At 36.2% G+C, this 20,150-nt stretch overlaps 1 protein-coding gene across 4 annotated transcripts in view; it reads left to right on the forward strand.

Annotated features, from left to right (window-relative positions):
* The window catches only part of LOC149076644 (rho-related BTB domain-containing protein 1-like), a 406,423-nt gene that overhangs the window by 365,967 nt on the left and 20,306 nt on the right, over positions 1–20,150 (forward strand). The gene's annotated exons all lie outside the window — the stretch shown is intronic.

The following is a 20,150-nucleotide window of genomic DNA, read 5'->3' on the forward strand; positions in this document are numbered from 1 at the left end:
TTTTTTATGTGTAACTGTTGAATGTTTCATTTGTCCTGCATGTGGATAACTTGGATTTGGTGAAAGTTATTTTTCATATATATACATATATAGTTCTCTTTATACTGTTATCCTCTTAAGTAATCACTCTGTTCATGTTTTACTGCATCGCTTTTGTGTGAAAAGTTTTTTTCTTCAGATACTAAGCCATTGAATAATTCTACCTCTCTATGACCAAAATATGTCTATATTTGGCTCTTGAGAGAGAGAGCCGGCTTTCTTATTTTAAAGCATGATGAATTTGCACCCCTCCAGCAAGGAAGGCACAAACACATCAGTGGCAACCTAAAAGTCGTTACATTCAGCTCGTTGGCTTGTTCAGTCTTTCACTAGTTATTTTTTGCTATATATCATCAAGTCTGTGGAAATTGAAATTGTAAGGAAAAATTGATTGCAGAATTCAGGATAACTAAAAAAACCTTTGAAAAACTGAGGTTCCTATGCTCATTACGAGATATGGCATTTACGAGATCTTTCATCTAACTTGATGCCTTATATTTTGGCAATTATGAGGTATCTCACCTCCTTAAAAACCTCTTATTTCGGAAATGATGAGACATGGCAATTTGAAGAGGGTTTTGTTATTTTTACTTTAAAATTATTGCAGTGCTGAAGCCATTACATGTTCACTGATGTATTTGCATAAAATTAACCATTGCATAAAAACAAAAACCAATAAATTATGTTTTGTTGTGTAGTCATGCTCACACAATAAGTAATAAGCGATAATCATGTTATACAGCCCATGTTGCTTTTTGTTTGTTTTTTTTTACTGAATTTTTTTTGAGTTCTTTAAATAAATTTATTTATTGGCATTTTTATCCGTACATACTTTTAACTAAACGCCTGCTCCCAAAAGTCTAAATATTAACAAAATTGTGAAACATTTAGCAAACAAGACATCATTTTTAAAAACTTTAATACTCAGTCCCTTACTTTATCTATGATATGCTGTACATGTCCTGTGGATTGTATTTCTAGTCTTTTTCTGGGATTTGCAATATGTTGACAGACTCCTGCTGATAGAATACTGAGCTGCATAGGTGAATGGTGATTCTGATTCTTGCTTTGAATTATAGTTATTTAGTCTGGGTTTTGAGCAATTCGGATTTCATAAAGGACTATAAAATTGTTAATTGTATACATATTTTTTAACCTCTATCAACATGTCTACTAAAAAAAAAACGAAGGTAAAATTCATCAAGCATTATACTGCCTGAGATGTCCATCTAGAAAAGATCTGAACCGATAGGGACTAGTGTAGATGAAGAACTGTAGATGAAGTAAGAACTGTAGATGAAGTAAGAACTGTAGATGAAGTAAGAACTGTAGATGTAACACTAGTATAGACACTGTTCCACCTAGTGTTGTGAGGGGGAAAACTCTCAGTTCTACCCAGTGTGACGGAGTCGACTGGGGAAGGGGCATAAAAAAGGAAAACAATTAAATTTACGATTAAGGAATCTTTTTGCGTTGTGTTTTAACGTCCGCCAACAAAGAAAACGACTATTAAAAATTAATAGAATACACATAGAGGGGTTAATAATAACAAATGAATTTATTAAATTATCAAATAAAATAAAGGTTATTCAAAGAAGAGATCCTCATCCAACATGTTATACCATTGCAAATATATGAACTTGACGTGCCGAATATCAAATGATTAAATGATTAAGGATTTTCTTACTATTGCCCCCACAGTCTTTGAGCCCCCTAGGCATGGACCCTTGCATTCTAAAGCGGGGGCCATCCCAGATCTGTGTCGGGCCTCAGGCCAGATTTTTCAAGGGCTCTCACAAATGAATTTAGAGTGGGGAAAGCAGGGCCGTCTTAATAACGTTATGGGGCCTCCGGCCAAGTGATTTTTCTGAGACCACACAGCAAATTCTTGAAAATTTAACCGGTTCTTATTTTTGGGAGGCCCGCGTGAGCCCATGCACTAAGACAGCAATGGTGAAAAGACAAAAAGTAAGAATTGCTCTGAAGCTCCAGGCTGCAGCCCTGTTAGCCTCCTTGGGGGGCGGCACGACTTGAGTGCAAATTTACGGGTGCTTTTTCTTTCATGCATACTTGTAGAGTCAAACCTGATTATGACAGCCTTCATGAAATTACGTTATTTTTTCGCTCGGTGAAACAAATAAAAGTAAATGTCTTATATAATACATGAGCCGGGCCCAAAATGCATAAGGGAGTCCATGTTACACAGAAGTAAAAAAAAAAACCACTATAAATAAGATTCGGAACCAGGGCCGCAACTAGAGGGGAGCCGGCGGGTCTGATGTCCCGATCGGTGAACGTGAAGAGCGCCGAATTCACCCTTTAACTGCTTCATGCCATGCACCACCCGAGCTCTATGAACCATTGTCAATTTCAGCCATTGTCCCGGACGAGTGGGCTGGTCGGTGTCGGGTGCTTTATTATGCATATATAAATAATGCATGAATAAAACACACATATTAAAAAAAAGAAACAAAAAGTGCATACAGATTTGAAAAAAAATTATGATTTAAAATTCCTATTGCGTACAAAATTTACGTCCATGGCTTTGTAGCTCTAGTGAGCCCTTTGTCGTCTTCTGTGGCCCGGAGCCAGGTCCTGGACCACGTCTTCTCTTCTAGGCTTAGTGGCCCATGTGAGGCCTCCACCGTGGCCAGCCCAGGACCACGTCTTCTCTTCTAGGTGTGGTAGCTTGGGTTGGTCCTCTACCGTATAAGTTTCTAATTGAAGTCGCTGAGGAATTCGGCAAGAGGAAAATTCAAGGAACTGAACGGTGAAGTTCCATTTGGCACAAAATAATTCTTTGATTGACTCGCTCGAACTGATAAGAGTAAAAAATATCGATAAAAAAAAATTCTGCTTATAAAATTTGTTCAGTTGCTTTCATTTTGCATAAGGAATTTTTTTTTAATTTTGATGTCTTTTCTTAATTTTGAACTAATTTCAGATGTCAAATATTGCATCAAAAATTTAAATCATATTACCACTTGAAAATTTTTCGTATTATCTAACACTGCGAAAACTAATTAGCCCGCTAACCAGACACAGCTTCGATTTGGCGCTAAATAATTCAGCCAACCCCTGGATGTCACGTAACGCATTGCAAAAAAAAGGCGGCAAAAAACAGCGATGGGTAATCGCCACGAAATCCCTTATCTCGCGGCAGATCGACGAGCGGCGAAAAACTTTGCTGAGTGGCTGAGATCCCACTACGGTTCGGCTGGTGCGGTTGATATAATCAGCAACCGTGGAATTTCGCGTGAAACACACACTGCTGTTAGCAACCGGGTTTTTTTATATTTTAATGTCTCGTGACATCTCGGGATTGGCTAAATTATTTTCGCCAAGCTGAAGTTGGTTACGATCATCATGCAAATTCGTGCTCATAAGTTGCGTTGCAGTAAAACCCCTTTTAACGGACACCCCTCAGATGCGGTCACCTCCGTCTTTTACGGTCAAATTATATATTATACAACTGTAAATTATTGAAGTATGTATTCCAAATCCCTGATTAACGGTCACCCCTCTTTCACGGATTTTTTTTTAGTGTCCGCAAAAGAGGTGTTTTACTGTATATAGTAATACAATTTTCAGGTGATTAAATTATTTAATTTCCTGTAACAATATTTGCCGTTTGAAATTAATTCGAAGTTGTGATCCAATGCATTTCATTCAAGTATTTTAAAATATATATCTCAGTTGTAGCGGCGTAATCACGTTACTTTATGAATGTCATTATAACCGAGTTTTAATGTATGCTCATGTAGGAAAGCAAAAAAAAAATTTATTAGTTAGAAAAATTTAATTTTTTCTTCATTGGTTTATTTTATTGTTATCAGCGCAAGAGCTCCAAACAAAGTATTAGTTTCTGTCTGATAGAACTTCACCATTTAGTTCCTCGAATTTGTCTTTTCCCCTCATGTTTTATGGCAGCCTGAGAAGAAGAGCAATTCCTTTGTCCAGTGCATCAAAAATCCCATCACCCTCCTTGTCAAACCACTTAATGGACAATGGAAGACAGCAACCGCGAGTCCAGCCGAACCGTCATCAGGGTGTTCAAGCCTTTTCAATAGATGATGGTGGTTTTCCGGTTACCCCAACCGTCCAAAAAAATGTGGATTTTCTCGGTTGAAAAAACCGCCCTTAGCTGTTGCGGTTGCATCTGTGCGTTGACAGAATAGAACTATGGATGATGCCTTCCCCCCCCCCCAACCTCAACCGCCTGCAACCGCGCCGTAGTCAGGTCCCGGCCTATAGGCCCGATGGTACCAGCGGTTCTTCAGAAGAATTGCTTCTCGGAAATCGCCGGAACTCTCCATTCATGTCGGCGGCTCTATTATTTCGAAAGACCGTCGAGGCGCCAGAAACTGCAACACCGTGTGCGTCTCGTGGTTACACCAGGGGATATACCACCTTCTGATTCTTAATAAGAATCCGCTTCTTAACTGTGGATTTGATCTTTAGTTAAGAATTAAGAGGGAATTTTGCTACCACATTCTTAACTAAAAATCGTTTTTGTTCCGTAATTAAGAATCGAGTTACAAAGAAACAAAGCTACCCTCTCTTCTTAGTTTGATTCTTAGTAAGCAATTTTTTTTCTTCTATGCGAGATAACTTAAATTCTTTCTTTAATAGAAGTTTTTATGGTTCATATTTTAAAAAAAATGAAAAAAAAAAAATAACTAATGCATTTTTATTTCCAAATAAGGAATTCGTAAGACTTTTTAAGTTATAGAAAACTTATCTGAAGGTTGTGTGGAGAGTTGAAAACAGTGTTGGAGTTTATATACAGCACATATATGTTGATAGTAGCGATAAAATACCGGATTATTTCAATGAAGTTTGATAAATTTTGCTACATTTATCACATTTACTAGCTATTATGCAGAATTCTCAATTTTTCAATCCATAAATATGATCGATGAGTCGTAAATACAATTTTTTTCATATTATGGGAACTTGTGGATTTTAAATTTCTTATTAGTTTAAAACTTGACAAAATTAAATTTCGCCCACAAAATATATGAGATAAAGCTTCAATCGGCCGAAATATAATTGTACATAAATTAAAAATCATTATTAACCTGCTGCTACGTTTGTTTTTTTCACATACTTCGGTGTACGTGAAAAAGCCAACATTACAGAAGCGATGACCATTTTTAATATTGGTGTATTATCTGATCACTATATATTATTTTTATTTGGCCACGAAGCAGCTATGCAATACATGTACAATACCACGTTCATTTCGCCATGACAATTAATTTAAAGAAACATGAAGCATATTATAAAAATTATTGTTACTCTTGTAATGTTAGCTTCACTTACATACATAATGTAAACACAACGATGAGTCATTTATCGCATTAACCATGGTTTGACGATTATGCATAATGACCTACAAATGTGATAGATTCACTGTATATGAGCAAAATTTATCAAACTTACCGAAATGGCTGGTGATTATTCATATAATAATAGCTTTTTATCACTTTCACCTTAACATATATAGCATGGAGGGTGGCAGGGATCCATCCCAGTGAACGTGGGATGAATCTTTGATTCGAATCATATCGGATGATTAAGTATGGGTATGTTTGTTTTTTACTGCAACGTGTTACAAAAAATATTATGTATTTATCATTTCTTCTCAACCGTATTCACATTTGCAGAAATAATCTCCGCCATTTTTTCAGGCTAGCGTCGCTCTAAAATTTCTTTTTCCCTCCCCCACCTTGTCAACAACAAGTTGTTAATTTTTAGCTGGGCGCTGATTGGTCAATGGCGAAATTCCCCAGAAAGGTGGGGGGAAATATATATCATGTGAATGGTCATATAAAACAGCTTCTGCTGTTTTGCTTCAGATATAATTGCGCTATATATCTTATGAAACCCCCCCCCCCCCACCATATGAGCCCCTTAGATGTTGAATTTTGAAATATCGCTAATAGTTTTGAAACTCACTAAAAGTGAGTTTCTACAAACTAAAAAGCTACTGACCAAATTTCATAATTGTAGCTTCAGCGGTTTCGGTTTGGTGGGATTTCTCTATGTAACCTTTGAACCCCCTTATAACCCCCCTCAGGGTTCGAATTTAGAAAAACCCTTTCTTACTGAGTCCTTACATGATAAAATGTAAGTGGCGACTAAATAACATATTTATCGTTTCAGCGGTTCCGGCTCGGCATGATTTCTCTATATACCCTCTATGTCTATATGAACTCTCTATGTCTATATGAACCCTCTTTTGACCCCATTAGGGTTAAATTTCAAAAATCCTCTTTTTAGTTAGTTTTTACGTCATAAAATAAAACTGACCAAATTTCATAATTATAGCTGCAGTGGTTTCAGCTCAGCGTGATTTCGCTATATAACCTTTGAACCCTCTTAAACCCCGTTTACATGTGTAAGATTGGAGGTCGCTTTAGTGATTATTACCTGCATGGCAACTTTTTTCTTCGTGGGGGAAAAAGGGGGGGGGGGACGAAGATTCGTCAAAAGAGTTCCATCTTTGTTGCGGAATAATGGTGGGTGACTCCGACCTCCTCTCCCATAATCCTTTGTGCCGCGAAAACTACTGTAAGCTCCTTCGTATCCATCTTGAACCAACCACTTCCGTTCAGCCCAAGTAACCAGTGACGACTTCCGGAAAGAAGAGGGGGGATTACCGGCATTAACTAAACGTCATGTGAATGGTTTGTTGCTAAAATCCCCGTTACCGGGAACTTCCTGGGATGTGTTTTATTGCACATGTAAACGGGGCTTTATGATTCCCTGTAGAATCGAATTTCAAAAATCTCCTTAGTTAGTTTTAATGTCATAAAATAAAACTACTGGACCAAATTTCATAACTTCACCCGGAAAGTGAAAGGACGTGGGTTCGATTCCCTGCAGGGGCAGTTGAATTTTCTCTCTTTTTGAAATATATCTTCGCAACAGCCTGTTGTTAAAAACCATCGTATGGTAGCGAAGAGTGACGTCATCCTTGTATAAACACAGATTTATTTAGACGTATTTACAACCTAATCAGAGAGCTAACTACTTTCTTGCAAAGTATCACAACTGACTTTTCCTCCAGTCCCTATTTGAGCCGAAAATCTCACAACTCCCTACTATTTATAGGTCTGTCGAAACTTCGAGAAAAGGAACATTCTACAAAATTCTACTTTACAGTTTCCAAGTTGGCGGTGCCACGTTGGCGTACGAAAGTGCGGAACCACTGTCTGAAGGAGCGGGACCTTCTAAAATGTTCCCACCACTTCTCCGCCAGTCGTAGGTATTTCCGCCAAACCGAAAACTTTATCAACCGATTTCGATATTTCTGCGAGCCATCTATCGTCTATAAATCGTAAAATATAAAGGTATTTTCTTTTGAAATTTTAATTTTTTTTTAAATATTTTTAGCATGAATTTTTTTTTCGTCTGGTGGGGGAGGAGCATACACCAAAGATATAATAGACCGTGCACGCTATTCATAAAACTTGTCGAATGTGAAGAAAAGATGAGCTGTATTGTCGGGGAAAGAACAGGTTCTGCGCTATTACATTTGGCTCGTTTTCGCAGAACATAGTGATTTCGTGTTAATGCTAGGATGTTGTTGTAACGAAATTTGACTCGATCGAGTTGATGAAAACTTTCCTTCATTTGTTCAATGAATTTCATTCATTCTTTTGTAAAATATTTAGGGAATGAGGGATTCGAAAAAAAAATCAATTCTATATAATATAAACAAATATTGAAAAACTAAATTGTTTTATTTTCCAAAAGGGATAATTCCTAATAATTTAAGACTTTTGAGTTTTTAAATCCTATTATATATATTAGCTATCTCTTATATATACAGCCTATTTCATTTATAGTTTTAAATATTCTCTTCTCATTCACTTTAACACTTTTAATTTCGAAAATTTATTTTAACTAAGGGTTATTAAAACATAAAAATTATCTTCCAAGAACATTACTCTAGATAAATTACTCTAGAAAATTACTCTAATCATGCATTTATTTTGAGTATATAATTATAATGCATCATATTATGTTATGTAATGTAACACATTCACACTCATACCATATTCAGTCATGAAATATTTAAACAATAAGTAAAAGTCATTCTTGAAAAACCTTTTATAACCTTATCACACAAAAATGTAAACACTTACATAATATTTCAGGAATAAAATGAATTTTTCAAGAAAATTGCAATACCTCATCGTTAGTACTTTTCTAAATTATAAGAAATGAAATTTCGTGTAGCGTATATATGTAATAATTTAGAGTACGTAAATGTATGTTACATGTGACATATGTGTAACCTCTTCGCTCCAGAAGTATACATATGTGAATCTTCATTTTTTTAGGCATTAAGTAGTATTTAGAATGATTCTTTCTTCAAGTTAACATCTGAGGTACATATAGTGACTTCAGATCTTAACTCAGATTGTCCTAATAAAGATATTGACTGAAAATTAATTAATCAATTAATTAATTGATTTTTGTTGTTTGAGGGCAATTTCACATACAGCAAACACAAATTAATCAGTAAAAAATTTTTTTTTCTGTAATAGTTTTATCTCAGGCGTGAAGAGAGGGGTAAAAATACTATTTTTAGAGGTAGTTATACATTTTTATGCAAAACTGCCATTGTCTAGAGGGTGCGTTTTCATTACATTCTATTTAAATAAAATATTTGCCATAAATTCCTCATTCTGAAAAGCATATTTTCTTCAAGTTGAGCGAAACTCGAATTAATTCACTAGCTCGCCAAATCTCGCCAAATCTTGCGGAGACGTATTTTCAGTTAAAAGTTAATAAAACTCATTACTTCAATCATTTATTGCCAAAAATTCTATTACCCCTTATAAAACATTTAATAATGGCTCATGACATTTGAATTTTACCAAAACTTGGAACTTTAATTGAATTAAATCCAAAATGGAATCGTTAAAAACTGAGACTACGTCAGAAATCCATTGAATCGTCAATTTAATATTCCAATTTTTAATTTATAAGAAGGGGAATAAGCAAAAAAGTATTCCCTTGTGAAAGGATACTGGTTCCCCTTTCCTAAACCGTTCAGAACATCCGAAAGCTTCGCAAGTGTTGGCCATTCCAAAAATAAGACAGCGCGTGTAGATCATCATACGAATAGCCATAAGGAAAGCATTGAAAGCGAGATTCCCTGACCAGCCTTTTGACCGGAGTCACGTGACTCCGGATCTTTGCTTCACATTGTAACCCCTCGCGCGCTCTCTATATTATTCTTACTCTGTGGGGAGGAGGTGCACGACCTCCCTGTGCCCCCCCCCTCCCGCGTACGTTTCGGATCCCACCAATATGCGTTAGGAGGTAGGGGCAATGATGACGAAATTTTCCTGACAACGGGGAGTCAAAAATGGCTAAGAATTTGCTTACGGAATACTTGAACGGCCCCTTAATTAAAGAGAGAATTTCTGCATTAATGAAAGATATATTTTCTGCATGAGATAAGTTCTGCATTAATGAAAGAGATAAGTCTGCATTAATGAAAGAGATAAGTCTGCATTAATGGAAGAGATAAGTCTGCATTAATGAAAGAGATAAGTCTGCATTAATGAAAGAGAAGTCTGCATTAATGAAAAATATAATAATAAAACTAATGAAAGCTAATTCTACAATGATGAAAGTAATAATTCCAAAATTAATGAAAGAAAAATTATAGAATTAATTAAAGCGATATAATTCCAAAATTAATGAAAGAAAAAATTATAGAATTAATGGAAGAGATAATTCCAGCATTAATGAAAGATAATTTCAGATTGATGAAAGTGATAATTCCAAAATTAATAGAAGTGTGTGACGGTCGGTATGGTGTATACGGAGCGGCGAACATGGAAAATTCCTTTATTCTACATTAACTCTATAATGCCCAGATCGGCCGAGTAGGTTAATACCCGTAACCGCCTCAAGTCGGCCCAGCTAAGGGGTATGGGTATATTTTGGTGGGCTTTTGCAAAGCCTCCTAGAAGTAGTAGTATCTAGGAGGCTTTGGCTTTTGTCAACGGGGAAGAAGATGGAAGCTCTTGTCAGAGGTGAGAACTGAAAAGACAACTGCAACGCCCCATCAATGGGAATTTAAAAGCTGATGTACTACAGTAGAATGTTCCTTGAGAATGGACTGATTATATCCAAGTAAAGTTACTGTCTTCCTTACTGACACTGTAGACCCTCTCACACAATAGACCTGTATGGATTACACCTCCTTGCACTCACACTCATGTATACCAGTCTTTTCATTTATAGAAAGATAAGGGTACTCAATGCATTTTGCAAAGAGATAATACTGTGAGGAAAGGGGTGTGTTTTCAGTATATATATATATATATATGTTACCGGCAAAGTATGAAATACCGGTTTTATTCTATACTTTGCCTAGGCATTCTATAGAACACAATCCAGGCAAAGTATGAAATATCTTCTTCCAACAAATCTCTTTAGGGGCGGTATAAAATATTACATAAAATTAAAATTTCACAAATTTTTCTTTTTTTTCCGGAAACGTTTCCCTTTCGCTCTCGTGAAAAAGGATCTGTTGAGGGGCGGTATAAAATATTACAATTTCTTCGAATTAAAATTTCGCAGAATTTTCGTCATTTTTTCCCGGAAAACTTTCCCTTTCGCTCTCGTACAAAAGGATCTGTTGAGGGGCGGTATACAATATTACAATTTCTTCGAATTAAAATTTCGCAGAATTTTCGTCATTTTTTCCCGGAAAAGTTTCCCTTTTGCTCTCGTGAAAAAGGATCTGTTGAGTGGCGGTATAAAATATTACAATTTCTTCGAATTAAAATTTCGCCGAATTTTCGTCATTTTTTCCCGGAAAAGTTTCCCTTTTGCTCTCGTGAAAAAGGATCTGTTGAGGGGCGGTATAAAATATTACAATTTCTTCGAATTAAAATTTCGCAGAATTTTCGTCATTTTTTCCCGGAAAAGTTTCCCTTTTGCTCTCGTGAAAAAGGAACTGTTGAGGGGCGGTATAAAATATTACAATTTCTTCGAATTAAAATTTCGCAGAATTTTCGTCATTTTTTCCCGGAAAACTTTCCCTTTCGCTCTCGTGCAAAAGGATCTGTTGAGGGACGGTATAAAATATTACAATTTCGTCGCATTAAAATTTCACAGAATTTTCGTCATGTTTTTCTGGAAACGTTTCCCTTTCGCTCTCTTGAGAAGGGATCCCTTGAGGGGCGGTGTCGTCAAATTAAAATTTCACACAGTTTTCAATTTGAAACGTTTTCCTTTAACTCTCTTGAGAAGGAATCCCTTGAGGGGCGGTGTCGTCAAATTAAATTTTCACACAGTTTTCTTCGATTTTTCCGGGAAACCTTAACGTCTATCTCTCTGCAGAAGGGATCTTTTTATAGGGGCGGTATAAAATATTCAATTTATACGATTACAATTTAATATAATTTTTCCTAATTTTTTTCTGTAAACTTTTCCTTTGGCTTTCTTGACAAGGGATCTGTGGATGGACGATATGAAATGTCACATTTTCGTCAAATTAAAATTCATTCGTCAAAATAAATCACAACTGAATTTAAGCGATTAATTTCTTTTCGGAATTTCAAATCGGATACGGACAACAACATTTTATCGCTTTCGGACGTTTTTCGTGGAATACCTTTTATATGTTACCGTAAACAAAACGGCATAAATCTGTAATTACGCATAATCACCGGATTTATATCGATTACTATGCATAATCACCGATCAAAACGGATGAAATTATTGTGCATAATAACCGGCGATTATGCATAATCACCACATTTATCACAATTACTGTATTTTATACATGGCACCAACCTGTAAATGTTGTCAAATTTAGTGCTCAATGATAACAATTCTGAAAAGTGCCCCTCGACGTAAAAAATTTTGGAACCAGTTTTCTATCACTTTGGTCCCTCCCCACGAAATGAAAGTGATCCCCCTTGGAATGAAATTTCTGGCTAGGGGCCTGATGAGACACATAACGTCAATTATTTCACCACTGACCTAAGCTCCCAAAGCTGAAGTAAATTGCTATCCAAAGAATTCTCGTAATTTTGGTAGATTGTAAAAACCGTGTCACTAAGTTTTATTGCACATTTAGGCTAACCAAATTTCTTCGAGAAAAATACCGGAACTCAGGATTTCAAATACGGGTAAAATACGGAGCATCGCCAATCATCGTCATAAATGACGCCGAATGTAAGCAAAGTTGAAAACTTTTGCAGAAATCCCTTAAAAAACACCAATGGCAGGAAACAAAGCATTACTCTGAGAGAATTGCAGTGAACAAAACTGGATTCCACGAAGTACATTGTAAAATAACGAAATAAAACGTTTGAAGGGGCAAACAATTAAATCAACGTTTAGTATTTGCCGTCTTGCAGTGGAGTAGTTTGGGAGCTAGCGTTTTACTGTGGAAGTGTTGGTTCGAACCCCGATTCTCTCGGGCATGGATGTTTATTAACATTAACAAATTCCCTGAACAGATCATACAGGATCTCTTGAACATATTTGAGGATCACTTTATCAAGTAAGTAAAAAAACCATTATGTATGTGAGGTGAATATTCTTATTCATAGTTGTAATTATAGTGATATAATTTATGCGTCGAGAAATAATTTCAATAGTTGATTTTAATAAAGTATAACTATAAGCATCTAAAAGTAGGCTTTGTAGATTCTACAATGTAGAACATTCGCGACAAACCACGGCATTCTTGCAAAAAAAGTCGGGACAGCCAAAATAAAGTGAAAATACGGGAATGTCCCGGGAAATGCGTGACATATGTGTCATATGCATAAGGTCACCACAAAACGTTTGCTAAGTAGGCCTATATTGTGCTATTTATCTTTTATTTTCACTGTCCCGAATTTGTTTTTCAAAATGTCCCGTATTTTCGACTAAACTCACTTGACTCGCTGAAACTCGCTCAATCTTGACTGAAAACGTGGAGGAAGATAATTTTAATTTCTTTCAAATCACGGTACGATTAATTATGATTGTAAACATAAACGTTCATGTCGTATATATTTGTGACGTGTTTCTTTTTTACATAACAAAAACAAGACATTTAAAAAAAAATATCAATAACATAACATTTATTTCGTGAAATACATTTTTATTTACAGCAATTTATTGTAGTCCTTCTTCGTACATACCCATCAGCATTTCTTTCCCATCAATTTTAACCATAATTATCAATTTTTCAACATTTGACAATTTTTTGAGAGATAGAATAGCAATAAGCAGGGTGACCATACATCCCGTATTTCTTGGGACAGTCCCAGTTTTTTTCTGTTTTTTTGCTGTCCCGACTTTTTTGCAGAAATGTCCTGAGTTTTCAAATATTTTTAACGAAGTCAACTTGACTTTTTATTCTTCAAATCAGCGATTAAAATTATCTTTCCAGCTTAGAAATTACATCACGATAATGAGGCTTTTGGAATAGACATCATAATCATCATCAGCATTGGCGTACTCAAAGGGAACCCCCCTCCCCGAGCCAAGATTATAGTGTTATTTTACAGGAAAAAAGGTAAAACCCCCTCAGAAGGTAAAAAAATCTCAATTCCCCCTCGAGAAAATTCTGCGTACGCCTATGATCATCAGTATCACTTGGAGGGACAAGCACAGCATGTTTTTCCCATGGAAATCAATGTTAAAATTACCGAATTTACCGTAGAAATGTGGAAATTTAGTAGGGTTTTCCGCCTCATCAATAATTTTAAAAATTAAACTGAATTCTCGATTTTCGAAAAATTGAGTTTGCTTAGAAATATGAAGCACAGAAAATTAAATATAAAATAATTAGCCGGACCTACTTTTGAGTTAGATATTCATGCAATAACATTGATTTATATCTTCTCAAGCACAAAAATGAGAATTAATACTTCTGTATTGTTTTATAATATCCAATATCATCAATCTATATAGTTTAGGATGTTTTGAAGTTAATTATGGGCCCATAAATTACACTGAAGAAATTCCGCAGCTTTAATCAAGCATTTTTTTAAGCAAAAGCAGGCAAATCGATAACTTGAGCTTCAAGAAAATTTTCGAAATATCTAGCACCCATCAAAAAGAAAAAAAAACCAATTCATTTCTACGTTTCTTTAATTTTGATTTATGTCTTTCATGAGTTGCACAGGAAGTCGCCATATTGGTTACCATGTATGTCTCTCCAGAAAAAGGGAAATATCACGTGATTCAAAAAGCCTCATTAAGAGACTAAAAACAAGAATATTCATCTCACACATTTGTCATGTTTTTTTTAAATTCACTGCAATTTGAAGTGGCGCTTTATTTCTCGCGATTGGCGAATTTTCAGTGATTTTAGAACGAGGCATCATTTAGCGATAATTGACATTGTCCCGCATTTTCCCGTATTTCGAATCCCAATTTCACGTATTTTACTCGAGCAAATATGGTCGTCCTAACAATAAGCAATTCTTTACTTAGGATCTCTATCTCCCGTATTTCCACCGATAAAATATGGTAAAACTACGTATACCAATTTGTTTTCCGTGACCGACATACCACGGTCACTTTCCCTCGAATAGATGAGTTAACGGGCGCTTTATACATTATATTTTTTGTTCATAAATCCGTAGATGAAAATTTCGGTTACTTCAAGACAAAATGATATCGCATAATCCGCATTTGCAAGTTCCATTTATCAATGATGAAATATTAACAGTAGAAAGACGGAACGGGGGTCTTTTTGACCCTGCACGCTGTTTAAGCTTACATATCTCTGCTAAGAATAAACCGAACCACCTGGAATTTCTGGACTTTTCCTGAATTAGCATGTTCTTATTGTATACCAAAGCTTCCTTTCGTTATATTTTTTAACAACGAAGCTACGAGCGGATAATATACCTAGAAAGACCGAAGGGGGTCATAGTGACCCTTCCTTATATTCTAGCACATTATGCGGTAAATACTACTATCGTCGTCACAATTGATTTCTAAGTAGGTTATAATCCTTCTGAAAGTCTTTTTTGCATTTGACCTTGTGTGTGACCTTTCTTTTCCTCTCATTCTTATCTGCAAGTGTCGTCAGCAGGTGTGTCATTTTTGGTTTTTGCAAACATTCTTGCCATATTATCCGTTAAATTGTTTATTCTGGGACGTAGAAAATTTGAGTGCATGTGATCTTTTCAAACAGTTAGTTTAGAACATAGTTTCCCAAACTTTTTGCTCCATCGCCCCCTTCTTCAGATAAATTTTTCTCTCATCACCCCCAACTCAAGCGAACCCATAGGATCCTATGTTATACCCGTGGCTTCTATCGCCCCCTTGGCCCTTTCTATCGCCCACCAGGAGGCGATATTGCCCACTTTGGGAAACATTGGTTTAGAATGACGAGAAAACGTATATTTACTGAAGAAATACTCCAGGAGATGCAAAGATTAGATGAGAGAAACTCTGGAAGCAGTTATGATGAAAGTGCAGAAGAGCATAGACCTACCCTATGTCGAACTGTAGTGAAGAAAGTAGCGGTTCTGATGACGAAGATTTAAATCAATATAAAATTATTTCTCGGGCGCGGTAGTCCAGGTCGATAAGATACTCGCCTAAAGTACCAAAGGATGTTTAGAGGTGTCGCGAGTTTGATACCCGGTTCGTCTTTGTCAGAAAACTTTCCTGGCACAGGGGTACAAGACACGGCGACTTGACCGCACGAAGTCCCCCATTGAGGAGTTAGTGCACCAACCTCTCGATGAGCTTAGAAACAAGCTTGTCGTTCGGAATCGGCAATAAATTGTAGGTCCCGGTCTAATTAGCTCTCGTGTGCAGAAAACGACCGTGGTGTGACTCATTATAACTCGTTGAAGCCACAGAAACGATCTAAGAAACTGCAGCAGATGGGAGCATATGGAAAATCATAGAACCGTCCTCAACTTTAGGATATCGAGGATCGCAAAATATATTGAGAGAAAATCAAGGCCCCACATTTTATGCACTCAAAAAACATAAATGAAAGTGTTCTGGGTTCGTGACGCCTTATTTTCTGCGACAAAATGATTCGACATATACAGAAGCTGAAGACCATCTTCGTCTAAATGAAACTTCTTTGTCAGTTTCTTTGCTTGAACTGGATGCAACGATATCCATTATGTATGCAAGAGGTGCAAAAAACTTCCTACTGAATTCATTGTGGTCGTCGAGATTTGGGGTCCTCTATTTTTTCCCCAAACAATGGCAAGATATCGTTTCAAAGAAATTTTGAAATTCATGCGATTCGATCTGACCAATTTTCTCTTGCATGTTCACTATGGATTTCATTCATAGAATACAGTGCGACTTGCTACAAACCAGGGCCCAATCTAACTGTGGACGAACAACTTCTACCCTCAAAAGCAAGATGTCCATTTACACAGTATATCCCAAGTAAGCCAGACAAATTTGGGATAAAATTCTGGCTTCTTGCCTGCGTTGATTCCAAATATATTCTGAATGGACAGAAAATCAGTTTCAATTACACTGGGACAGATAACACCAGACCAGCAAATCAACTTGTCTATGAACATGTAATTCGATTAGTCAAACCTTATCTAGGAGAACGTCGAAACAAAACAACAGATGATTATTTTACATCACTGAGATTATGTGCATTTTTGTGCAAAAGGACAAGCTTGGTTGGGACCCTTCAAAACGACCGTCGTGAGGTACCTCCAACTGCAAAAACAGGAACACAGGAACTATACTCGTCGATAGTATTCAAAACTGGAACTGATATCACGCTGACATCTTATCAGAGAAAAAAAAAATGCAAAATGTTCTAGTTCTGAGTTCACTTCATACTGATGTAACTATCAACGAAAACGTGAAAAAGACCCCAGAAACAGTTGCCTACAATAACGAAATTAAATATGGAGTCGACATCGTGGATCAAATGGTGCGATTATACACCAATAAGAATGGAAGTCGTCGCTGGTCAATGCACGTTTTCGAAAAAAATTACGAACCTCAACAGATCCTTTTTCACGCGAGCGAAAGGAAAAAGTTTCCCGGAAAAAATGGCGAAAATTCTCTGAAATTTTAATTCGATAAAATTGTAATATTTTACACCGCATCTCAACAGACCCTTATTCACGAGAGCGAAAGGGAAATGTTTCCGGGAAAAAATGACGAAAATTCTGTGAAATTTTAATTCGATGAAATTGTTACTAATATTTTATATTGCCCATCAACAGATCCTTTTTCACGAGAGCGAAAGGGGAAACTTTTCCGGGAAAAAATGGCGACAATTCTGCGACATTCTAATTCGATGAAATTTTAATATTTTATACCGCCCCTCAACAGATCCTTTTTCACGAGAGCGAAAAGGAAACGTTTTCGGGAAAAAATGACGAAAATTCTGCGAAATTTTAATTCGAAGAAATTGTAATATTTTATACCGCCCCTCAACAGATCCTTTTGCACGAGAGCGAAAGGGAAACGTTTCCGGGAAAAATTGACGGAAATTCTGCGAAATTTTAATTCGAAGAAATTGTAATATTTTATACCGCCCCTCAACAGATCCTTTTGTACGAGAGCGAAAGGGAAAGTTTTCCGGGAAAAAATGACGAAAATTCTGCGAAATTTTAATTCGAAGAAATTGTAATATTTTATACCGCCCCTCAACAGATCCTTTTTCACGAGAGCAAAAGGGAAACTTTTCCGGGAAAAAATGACGAAAATTCTGCGAAATTTTAATTCGAAGAAATTGTAATATTGTATACCGCCCCTCAACAGATCCTTTTGTACGAGAGCGAAAGGGAAAGTTTTCCGGGAAAAAATGACGAAAATTCTGCGAAATTTTAATTCAAAGAAATTGTAATATTTTATACCGCCCCTCAACAGATCCTTTTTCACGAGAGCAAAAGGGAAACTTTTCCGGGAAAAAATGACGAAAATTCTGCGAAATTTTAATTCGAAGAAATTGTAATATTGTATACCGCCCCTCAACAGATCCTTTTTCACGAGAGCAAAAGGGAAACGTTTCCGGGAAAAATGACGAAAATTCTGCGAAATTTTAATTCGAAGAAATTGTAATATTTTATACCGCCCCTCAACAGATCCTTTTTCACGAGAGCAAAAGGGAAACGTTTCCGGGAAAAATGACGAAAATTCTGCGAAATTTTAATTCGAAGAAATTGTAATATTTTATACCGCCCCTCAACAGATCCTTTTTCACGAGAGCAAAAGGGTAACTTTTCCGGGAAAAAATGACGAAAATTCTGCGAAATTTTAATTCGAAGAAATTGTAATATTTTATACTGCCCCTCAACAGATCCTTTTTCACGAGAGCAAAAGGGAAACTTTTCCGGGAAAAAATGACGAAAATTCTGCGAAATTTTAATTCGAAGATATTGTAATATTTTATACCGCCCCTCAACAGATCCTTTTTCACGAGAGCAAAAGGGAAACGTTTCCGGGAAAAATTGACGGAAATTCTGCGAAATTTTAATTCGAAGAAATTGTAATATTTTATACCGCCCCTCAACAGATCCTTTTTCACGAGAGCAAAAGGGAAACTTTTCCGGGAAAAAATGACGAAAATTCTGCGAAATTTTAATTGGAAGAAATTGTAATATTTTATACCGCCCCTCAACAGATCCTTTTTCACGAGAGCAAAAGGGAAACTTTTCCGGGAAAAAATGACGAAAATTCTGCGAAATTTTAATTCGAAGAAATTGTAATATTGTATACCGCCCCTCAACAGATCCTTTTGTACGAGAGCGAAAGGGAAAGTTTTCCGGGAAAAAATGACGAAAATTCTGCGAAATTTTAATTCGAAGAAATTGTAATATTTTATACCGCCCCTCAACAGATCCTTTTTCACGAGAGCAAAAGGGAAACTTTTCCGGGAAAAAATGACGAAAATTCTGCGAAATTTTAATTCGAAGAAAATGTAATATTGTATACCGCCCCTCAACAGATCCTTTTGTACGAGAGCGAAAGGGAAAGTTTTCCGGGAAAAAATGACGAAAATTCTGCGAAATTTTAATTCGAAGAAATTGTAATATTTTATACCGCCCCTCAAAAGATCCTTTTTCACGAGAGCAAAAGGGAAACTTTTCCGGGAAAAAATGACGAAAATTCTGCGAAATTTTAATTCGAAGAAATTGTAATATTTTATATCGCCCCTCAACAGATCCTTTTTCACGAGAGCAAAAGGGAAACTTTTCCGGGAAAAAATGACGAAAATTCTGCGAAATTTTAATTCGAAGAAATTGTAATATTGTATACCGCCCCTCAACAGATCCTTTTGTACGAGAGCGAAAGGGAAAGTTTTCCGGGAAAAAATGACGAAAATTCTGCGAAATTTTAATTCGAAGAAATTGTAATATTTTATACCGTCCCTCAACAGATCCTTTTTCACGAGAGCAAAAGGGAAACGTTTCCGGGTAAAAATGACGAAAATTCTGCGAAATTTTAATTCGAAGAAATTGTAATATTTTATACCGCCACTCAACAGATCCTTTTTCACGAGAGCAAAAGGGAAACGTTTCCGGGAAAAATTGACGAAAATTCTGCGAAATTTTAATTCGAAGAAATTGTAATATTTTATACCGCCACTCAACAGATCCTTTTTCACGAGAGCAAAAGGGATATTTTTCCGGGAAAAAATGACGAAAATTCTGCGAAATTTTAATTCGAAGAAATTGTAATATTTTATACCGTCCCTCAACAGATCCTTTTTCACGAGAGCAAAAGGGAAACGTTTCCGGGTAAAAATGACGAAAATTCTGCGAAATTTGAATTCGAAGAAATTGTAATATTTTATACCGCCCCTCAACAGATCCTTTTTCACGAGAGCAAAAGGGAAACTTTTCCGGGAAAAAATGACGAAAATTCTGCGAAATTTTAATTCGAAGAAATTGTAATATTTTATACCGCCCCTCAACAGATCCTTTTTCACGAGAGCAAAAGGGAAACGTTTCCGGGAAAAAATGACGAAAATTCTGCGAAATTTTAATTCGAAGAAATTGTAATATTTTATACCGTCCCTCAACAGATCCTTTTTCACGAGAGCAAAAGGGATACTTTTCCGGGAAAAAATGACGAAAATTCTGCGAAATTTTAATTCGAAGAAATTGTAA

This window comes from Pholcus phalangioides, unplaced genomic scaffold (assembly GCF_987345545.1).
Source record: "Pholcus phalangioides strain wild (caught in Gottingen) unplaced genomic scaffold, Ppha-v1.0 ptg000015l_1, whole genome shotgun sequence".
Lineage (NCBI taxonomy): Eukaryota > Metazoa > Arthropoda > Arachnida > Araneae > Pholcidae > Pholcus > Pholcus phalangioides.